General features: G+C 42.4%; 1 protein-coding gene across 1 annotated transcript in view; it reads left to right on the forward strand.

Moving 5' to 3' along the window:
* The window catches only part of ITGA11 (integrin subunit alpha 11), a 229,127-nt gene that overhangs the window by 27,652 nt on the left and 192,263 nt on the right, over positions 1 to 9,212 (forward strand). The window lies entirely within an intron of this gene.

Consider the following 9,212-nt stretch of genomic DNA (forward strand, 5'->3'; position numbering starts at 1 on the left):
GGATGGAGAAAACCAGTCCCAGGTCATAGTCTGGTCACAGTATTGATCCACTAATCTAAGAAGTCTTTGGCTCATCAACCCTGCCTCACATTAGTCCTAACAGTGTGGAAGATTATTCTAAACCCATTGTATAGGTGAACAAATTATGGCACAAGTGCTTTTCTCTCCACATTGGTGATATAGGCACATGTGAGTGAGGTCATCCTCTGAGATTTTGATAGCAATCTTCTCTCTCTCTTTTTTAAACCTTTACTTTCTGTCTTAGCAACAACTCTTAAGACAGAAGGACAAGGGGTAGGCAAATGGGATTAGGTGACATGCCCAGGGTTACATAGCTAGGAAGTGTAAGAGGCCAGATTTGAACCCAAGTCCTCCCGACTCCAGGCCCGGCTCTGTATCCATTATGCCACCTAGCTGCCCCGTAAACTTTTCTTACAAAACTCTTCTATATCATTGGCCCCTGCAAAGGTAGACAGGACAAATATCACTATTTTCATTTTATAGATGAGGAAACTGAGGCACAAAGCATTTAAGCAATTTGTCTCAGGCCTCCAAGAACTTTACTGGCAAAATCAGGGCTAGAGATAGACAAAAGGTAGTGGCATGATTCCCATGTGGAGTTCATAGAAGGGAAGGAATTAAATTCCATTTGTGTACTAAGTGGATGGTAGGGATTGGGTCAGACCACAACAATGTATGTTGAACTCTCTCCTCACTATCTTCCTCCAATAGAGTTAAATTTTCTACCTATCCAACTGACCATGTCCATTAACTTTGGGGTACCCACTTTTTAGGACTAGAACCTACCTTGTTGTAGGAGATATAACAGCAGGAATCTCAGTCCTTGGTCACTGGCCCATTGCCTGGCCTCATCCTTCTTGACCTCTCTACAGTATTTGACATTGTTGATTACCTTCTACTCTTAAATGTTCCCTCCTCTCTCCATTTTCAGGCAGGCACTCATCTCTCTTGGTTCTCCTCCTACCTGTTTGACTGTTCTTCCTCAGTTCCCTTTTCTGGATCTTCATCCATGTTATACCCACTAATCCCCAAGGCCTTGCCCTGGGTCCTCTTCTCTAATACTTCTATATTATATCTCTTGGTGGCATCATGAGCTATGATGGGTTTAGTTATCATCTCTACGCATGATTCCTGGCTCTATCTACTCCCTGACCTTTTGAGTCTCTCCAGCTAGATATCGTATAGGTATATCTCAAATCAGCATGTATAAAACAGAACTCGCTCTGTCACTGTCCCTTCCCTACCACCTAAACCTCTGGCTCTTTTGAAATTCCTTATTAGAGTCTAGAGAACTACATCCAGCCACTGAGGCTTCATGTCACTCCCCTCCCCATTCGAGAAATTCCCTTGGCTCTCCATGACCTCCAGGATCAAATATAATTTTCTATTTGGTGTTTAAAGCATTTAACACTTTGATTCTTTCCAATAATCACCTGTGTCAGGCCTGTAAGTAGCCACTATTACTTCCAACATGGGGACAATAGAGAAACCATTCTCAAAACCCAAACAAACAACCAAAAAGAGCTCAGCTTGAATTCTTCTTATACACAAATGTATCCACATGTTGTCTTCCTATCCCCAGAGAGAACTAGGACCATTTCCTTTTTGTCTTCCTATCCCAGTATCTGGCACATAGTAGGGACTTAGGAAAGGTTCTTGATTGAATGCACATAAGCATGATCCACCATCATTTCTTAGTACTCAATGGTTGAAGACTCATGGCTATCAAGGACATGGTGGAAAGCCTTTGTGAGATCTGGATGTACTGGAAGGTTGGGGGAGGTTGGGAAGCCTGGATTCTAATTGTGGAACAGCCACTAACTGGGTAAGTCAAAAGGGCCTGTATCACTATCATTGGAAAGCTTTGATTAAGCAGCATTCTCTTCAGCATGGCATTGGGGAGAGAGAACCAGGTCTGGAGGCAAGAAGACCTGGGTTCTAGATCCAGCTTTGACACAGACTGGCTGTACGACCCAGGACAAGTAGTCACTTGTCAACTTCAGTTGTCTAACAACTCTCTAAGCCTAGAAGTGACAGAAAAGTTGAGCTATGCGTTGGAGATGGAGCCCCCTAAACCAATACAAACACACGTCTAGTCCTTGTCCTGGCACTTTAGGATATGCAAGAAACTAGGATATGTACCAAGTGTGACTACCAACATAATATCTTCTTTGAGTTGATTTTACCCTAGCAATGTAAATGGAAAGAACAAAAAAAACAAAAAAACCCTCTCAAAATTAGGTGGCACAATGACTAATCAGGAAAACAGATATCTTTCAGAATTTAAATCTGACCTCAAACATTTACAAGCTATGTAACTCCAGGAGAGTCATCTAACTCTGTTTGCCTCAGTTTCTTCATTTGTAAAATGATCTGGAGAAGGAAATGACAAACTGCTCCAGTAGCTTTGCCAAGAGAAACTCAACTGGAGTCACAAAGAGTCTGATATGACTGAAAAATGACTGAATAAACAAAGCTTAGCCCCAGATAAGAGAGGAAAAATTCACCTCCCTACCTTCATTGAAGAGGTGGAAGACTATGGATCAGGGCAGGGGTCGGCAATGTATGGCTCTCGAGCCATATCTGGCTCCTCCTCCCAACCGACCAGTCGGGGCAGAGCCCCAGGATGTGCCCCAGGGGGTCCTTCAGCCCCTGCCCCATATTCCAGCACCTTCCGCCTCCATCCTCCTCCTTCCCCAGGCGATTATGGCTCTCATGGCCAAAAAGGTTGCCAACTGTTGGATCACGATATATTACAATATGATGAGTGGGTTAGTTTTACTTAACTACTTTTTTTTCTCTTTCTTCTTTACTCTTTGTTGCAAGGGATGACTACCTAGATAAGGAAGAGGGAGAAATATATTTGGAAAGGGTGATATAAAACAAAAACCATTAATAAAGTATTTTTTTAAAGAGTTGACTATTTAAGAGAGAGACAAAGGCAATATATATTATGTGTGTACTCATATATATGTAAGCTGACATGGGAAAACATGTAAAGGAAATAAGAAAATAAACACCATGTTATAATTCTCTGAAGGAAAATGAGCAAAATATAGCATGGATAGAACAGGATAGGATGAGGGAAGAAGGATAGGCTGGGGCTGGACGGCCTAACACTTAGGCAGATCAGGTGGTTCCTAGGTAGTAGAGTTTGAAAGGCACTTGGAAACCTTCTCCCACATCTTGTTGCTATTCAGTTGTTCAGTGGCATCCATGTCTCCATGACCCTGTATGAGGTTTTCTTGGCAAAGTTACTGGAGTGGTTCACCATTTCCTTCTCTAGAGTATTAAGGCAAACAGAGGTTAAGCAATGTACCCAGGGTCACACAGCTAGCAAATGTCTGAGGCTGGATTTGAACTTGGGTCTTCCTGACTCTAAACTCTATCCACTATTCACTCTATCCACTGAACCACCTAGCTATCCTTCTCCAAATTCAAATATATATTCCTTGACATTTTGACATGGATTCCAAAAAATCCTACCATTAGAAATTTGTTTGTTTGGGAAAGCCTATGCAGGGTAATATAATAGGTGGCTACATGGCAGTGTGAATTCTTGCACTATGGAAATGTAGCAGAAAGGGAGGTAGAAGAACCCTGAAAAGAAATTGTTGACTTCACAGCTTTCTTTGATTAGGTACAACAATTTTTTTTTCTAAGAAGTTTTGGTGGATGAGACTGAATAGAGCCAAGAAAAGATGGTCACCTTCTTTCCCCATCAGTCTAGGCAGGCTTCCTTGAGGAGGCAGTACCGTGATCCCTCACCTATCGCAGGAGTTACATTCCAGAGACCCCCACAATAGGTGAAAATCCACAAAGTGAAGTGGACAAAGAGAGATGCTGAACATATAGCCACAGTATGGAAGAGCAAACAGACCGATGCTACAGTCACTGAGCCAGTCAGCACTCAGGATACAGAACACAGCACTGTGGCTGGTTGCCTTTTCATCAGCCAATAGTGTGCTGTATACAATCTCACGTTGGCAAACTCATGCAAGCTGTAGTGGTATACTGCATTTCCATTGTGTACAGTACGGTATTCATCCACAAAATCCTACAATATAGTGAAAACTCTAGGATACAGAATTAGATTTTTTTTTAAAAAACCCACAATACAGTGAAGCTGCGATAAGTGAACCTCAATATAGTGAGGGATGACTGTATTTCTGGAGCTGCCTGAATGAAGGAAAGGAAAGCTATATAGTTTAGCTTAATCTCTCTTTGCTATGGATGGAGATTTCTGTTTTAAGTGTGTGCCAAATTTAGTAAAGGGGTACCAACTTCAACCCACCCCCAGTAAAACTCTCACCAAGTACCCTGTGAAGGAGAAAAAGAGTAATCTCCTTCTTTCATGGAAATACTAAAGAATTTCTTGAGGGTCATTTTGTTCATGTTAGAGACTTAAGTAGATCTTTTGTGAGAAGCCTTAGGCCATTCCTTTCTCTTTTTTACCCCCCTCTCCCTTGAGCCAGCCCCACACTTACACGAGGCTTTGATCTCCATCTCATTTGGTGCCCCTCCTATTCAACTCCCTCTCTCCTAAGTTGGGCTTCCTGGGGCAGCCACCCCTGTGCTTCTGCTGTCTCCCTTTGTTCCTCCCTTCATCAGGGAATGATGCTGAGTAAAGAGATGACTGCCAATCAAAATATCACAGCCAAAACACAGAGGCACAGAAGAGGACTAGGTTAGACAAGCAGCTCAGGAATGTATTTCTTTGCCTCACCAGGGAGGAAGAGGAGAAAATGGCTTCCATGACTTCCAACGGTCCTATGACCTTCTCCCAGTAAGAACGCCAAGGAGACGTCTGGCCTTTGTCAAGGTCATAGCAAAATACCCTGGAGACAAAGCACTCCAGGAAATGTGGGATTTGGTTTGTAGCCCTGTAGGCCAGCCCAAGATAATAATATTTGGAGCAGAAACAGACCTTAAAGGCTATTGACTCCACCCCACTCATTTGCAAATAAGAATACCAGAGGCCCAGAAAGGTAATTTTTCTAAGATCACATCTAAATGGAGCCATAAGACAATAGAGTATCACATTCTTGCCATTAACAATGATAGTGTTGACTTTATTATTATTTCCAGAGTTATAGCAAGAGATGGAAAGATGGTGGTAAGCCTGTTGGCAAAGTGCCCATGCCTTGGCACTTTATGGATTTGAAGAATAGGGCAGCTAGTTGGTACAATGGAAAGAGCACTGGGCCTGGAGTCTAGAAGATCCAAGTTCAAGTCCAGCCTCAGATACTTGCCAGCACTGTGACCCTGGACAAGACACTTAACTCCTATTTGCCTCAGTTCCTCATCTGAAAAATGGGAATACACTGGAGCAGGAAATGGCAAACCACTCTGTTATCTTGGCCAAGAAAATTCCATGGAAAAAGTCTATGGGGTTGCAGAATCAGACACAACTGAACAACAACAACTTGGCTCTTGTCAAGGTGTCAAGGTGAGTTTTTACTCACCCACCAATGAGGACAACTAAACCCCATGGCAGAGTACCAAAGCTCAGGGGATTAACTCCACCACTATAACTACCACCCTGGGATGGGGAGGCATGGTCTCCAGAGGTCCAACAGGGAATGCCATTATACTTGGAAGAAAGAAGAGGATCAGTGATAGAGCAGAGGGCAAGATGCCCATAGTGCCCTTGTATTCTGATGGATGGATGGGAACAAATAAGAAAAGGGGGAAAAAACATCTTGCAAACTTTAAAATACTATATAAATGCAAGCTGTTGTTAAAGGACACTATTGCCAGTGTAACTGTTGACCCAAAATTGAAGATTGAGATTCTTTTGGATCAGGTTCAGTTTTAGATGTGTCTCACTCAAATCTTTGTTGGCTCCTATTTCAACTGAGGCCTTCTTCTGTGAATGTGAGAGTTTGGCTCAAATTATATCTTTACAGAAAAGGTAAGAGTCCTCAGCTCCCATGCAAATGCATAGCCTAAGTGATGGGCAAACTTTTTAAAGAGGGGGCCAAAGGAAAGGAAATGCTCATCTGTCAGTCTGTTTCTAAGGCAACTCTTTGGAAGTTTCATTGTATTGTACCCTACTCACTATATTTGTCAGATTAGGAATAATGTCGGGGGGGGGAGGGGGGCAGATAGAACATTTCAGGGGGCTGCATCTGGCCCGAGGGCCCTAAGTAGTTTGCCCATCGCTGGCCTAAGAGCATCAAATGTAGGACAGGTTTTATTTAGCCTGCCTGAAAACAAAAGACTAGCACCCGAGCCCACACTCAAAGTTGTTCTTCCTCTACAATGGGTCCCACTTCTCACTATTGACCTATGTTGTCCTTCAGACTTATAGAGAACTACTATGGGTTTTAAGTGCTCTTATAAGAGGAAAACACTGAGGGTTACTAGAGTCACAGAATCATAGAACCTTGCTGAGGAAAGGGCCCTCAGGAGTCACATAATCAAACCTGGACAGGAACAAAAAAAATCCCCTTTTAACACATATGTGAAAGGTAATTACTCCAACTGGGCTTGAAGACCTCTAGAGAACAGTGGTCCATTTCCTCCTGGCACATCTTATTCCGATTTTGGACAGCTCTAATTGTTAAAAAGGGTCAGCTACCTGGCACCGAGGGTAGAGTGCCTGGCCTGGAATCAGGAAAACCCACATTCCTAAGTTCAAATCTGTCCTCAGACACTAGTTGTGTGATCTTGGGCAAGTCACATAGCCCTTTTTGCCTCTGTTTCCTCATCAGTAAAATGAGTTGGAGAGGGAAGTGGCAAACCATTCCAGTATCTTTGTTAAGAAATCCCCAAATGAGATCATGAAGAGTTGGACACAACTAAAGACAATGAACAACAACAAATTGTTAGGAAAGTTTTCCTTTCATTAAACCCAAGTTTGTTCAGCTAACCATCTTTGTATCTCTCTACCCATTGCTCCTACTTCTGCCTTCTGGTCCATAACAATTTTAATCTTTCCATGTGATAGTCTTTCCCATCTTTAGAAAGACCTAAAATATTTCCCCTAAGACTTCCTTTTTCAGATTAACCTAAACTAATCCCCAGTTCCTTGAGCCAGTCATCATATGACTTAAATTCAAGGCTCTCCACCATCATGGTTGCTGTCCTTTACATACTCTCCAACTTATCCATGTTCTTCCTAAAATGTGGCCTCCAAAATTAAGCATATATCCTGTCTCCACTGTTTCCCTCGTGGACCTGTAGACTCCTCAGTCAAGATCATAGATCTGGAGCTGAAAAGAACCACAGAGTCCAACCAAGTTAGATATAAGGGAAAAGGCCCCAGGAGATGAAATGATTTGCCTGAGGTCACCCAGGAACTAATAATCATCAGGAATGGAATTTGAGTTTGGGGCCTCCAATTCCAGAGCTAGTGGTTTTTCCATTATACCACTTTGACAAAAAACACTCAATCAATGTCCTTGGATTCTGCTGCCTAAAGCAGGAAAATCATCTCAGATATTTGGGGGAGAGGGGGAGAATTGGACCAAGATTTAACAAATAAAATATTTTTGGATTCACTCTTGGATAATCAGAAAATTCCATTACCCAGAAGCTCCCTCCCTCAAGCATCTAAGTAATTGAAGTTCTACTGTGTTCTTATGTAGTTCCAGGGGAGAAAGCAAGTCTTTGGCTCATTAAAATGAATATGGGTATAGTATAAGGAGTACCTTGGCCTGGGCACACCCCGAGGGTTTGGAAGGGAAGGGCCCCCACAATTCCTTTTTTTAGTGTACATTCAAAGAAAAGAGGGCAGGATAGCCTGGTATCTGTCTGAGACCTCACAGCACCATTCCTCTTGCTGAGGAAAAGTCTCACCACAAATTGCATCTCTCCCACCCAGAGAACAGTCTTTTTATTTTTTTCCTCTAAGGAGACACTCCCTTAGCTGGTGCTGCCCCTGTCTCTAAATGCTAACTCCTATGGACATAAACAGGACAAGCCAAAAATCTGGAAAAACAAGCTCAGACTATCTTCGGCCCTTTGAGCTGGTTAGTTTGTCAGGAAAGGGAGGTTCCCACTGTCAGATTTCTTTCCCACTGAAATTCATCGTTTCATAAAATCTCAGACTCCTAGAATCAGAGCATGATGAGAGCTGAAAGGTACTGCAATTAAGATGGAGAGAGATGGACCAGCTGGCTGGTCACATGGTATCTTCATCTGGTTCTTGGTGGATGTTCCAAAGTTCCTCAAATCTGCCCCTTAAGAAATTAAATTTTATCAGTTCATCCCAGAATGCTCAAGCTCTGGGGAATGTCTGCCCTACCTAGACTGACTCAAGAGGGATTTAAAAATGAGAGTGTTGATTTAGAATTGGAGATTCTACTAGTAGGATAAAGGATACCTCAAAGACTCAAAAACTGTGATCAAAGCAATGACTAACCACGATCTCAAAGGCCTGATGATCATCTGTACTACCCACCTCCTGACAGAGAGGTAACAGATTCAAGATGCAGAATGAGCCATATGGTTTTGGTCATAGCCAATAGGGAAATTTATTTTGCTTGAATATGCATATTTGTTACAAGGGTTCAAGGGGAGTTTCTCCCCTTTTCAATGGTGGTGGATTGAGGGAGAAAAAAATAAATGTTTTGTTGATTGAAAAATAAAATAGAATTTAAAAATAATGAATGAATGAATAAAGAGTACTACATTTGTCCAGAGCACTCCCTCCTAGTGAGTAGGTCCCTTAAAGAGCTCAAATTACAGACCAGAAGGTTGCTTGGTGAACATAGACTAGAAGAAACGGCAGTTAGATATTCTTTTTTTTAAACCCTTACCTTTTGTCTTAGAATCAATACTATGTGTTGGTTCCAAGGCAGACCAATAAGGGCTAAGCAATGGGGGTCAAGTGACTTGCTTAGGGACACACAACTAGGAAGTCCCTGAGGCCAGATTTGAATCCAAGACCTCCCATATCTAGACCGCTGGCTCTCAATCCACTGAGCCACCTAGCTGCCCTCCATTTAGATATTCTTAAGGAATATTTCCATCAAGCCATGGTAGTCTGATGAACTGCCCATTTTTTACCCTAGGAATATTTTTGTCTAGCTAACTAGTACCAGTGATTAGAATCAGGGCACTCACATCCCTGGGACAGGGTAGTCTGGAAACATGAAAGCAAATTCTTAAGAATACTTACTCCTTTTCTACACTTTGGAGAGAGAGAGAGAGAGAGAGAGAGAGAGAGAGAGAGAGAGAGAGAG

This window comes from Gracilinanus agilis, chromosome 2, assembly GCF_016433145.1.
Source record: "Gracilinanus agilis isolate LMUSP501 chromosome 2, AgileGrace, whole genome shotgun sequence".
Classification (NCBI taxonomy): Eukaryota; Metazoa; Chordata; class Mammalia; order Didelphimorphia; family Didelphidae; genus Gracilinanus; species Gracilinanus agilis.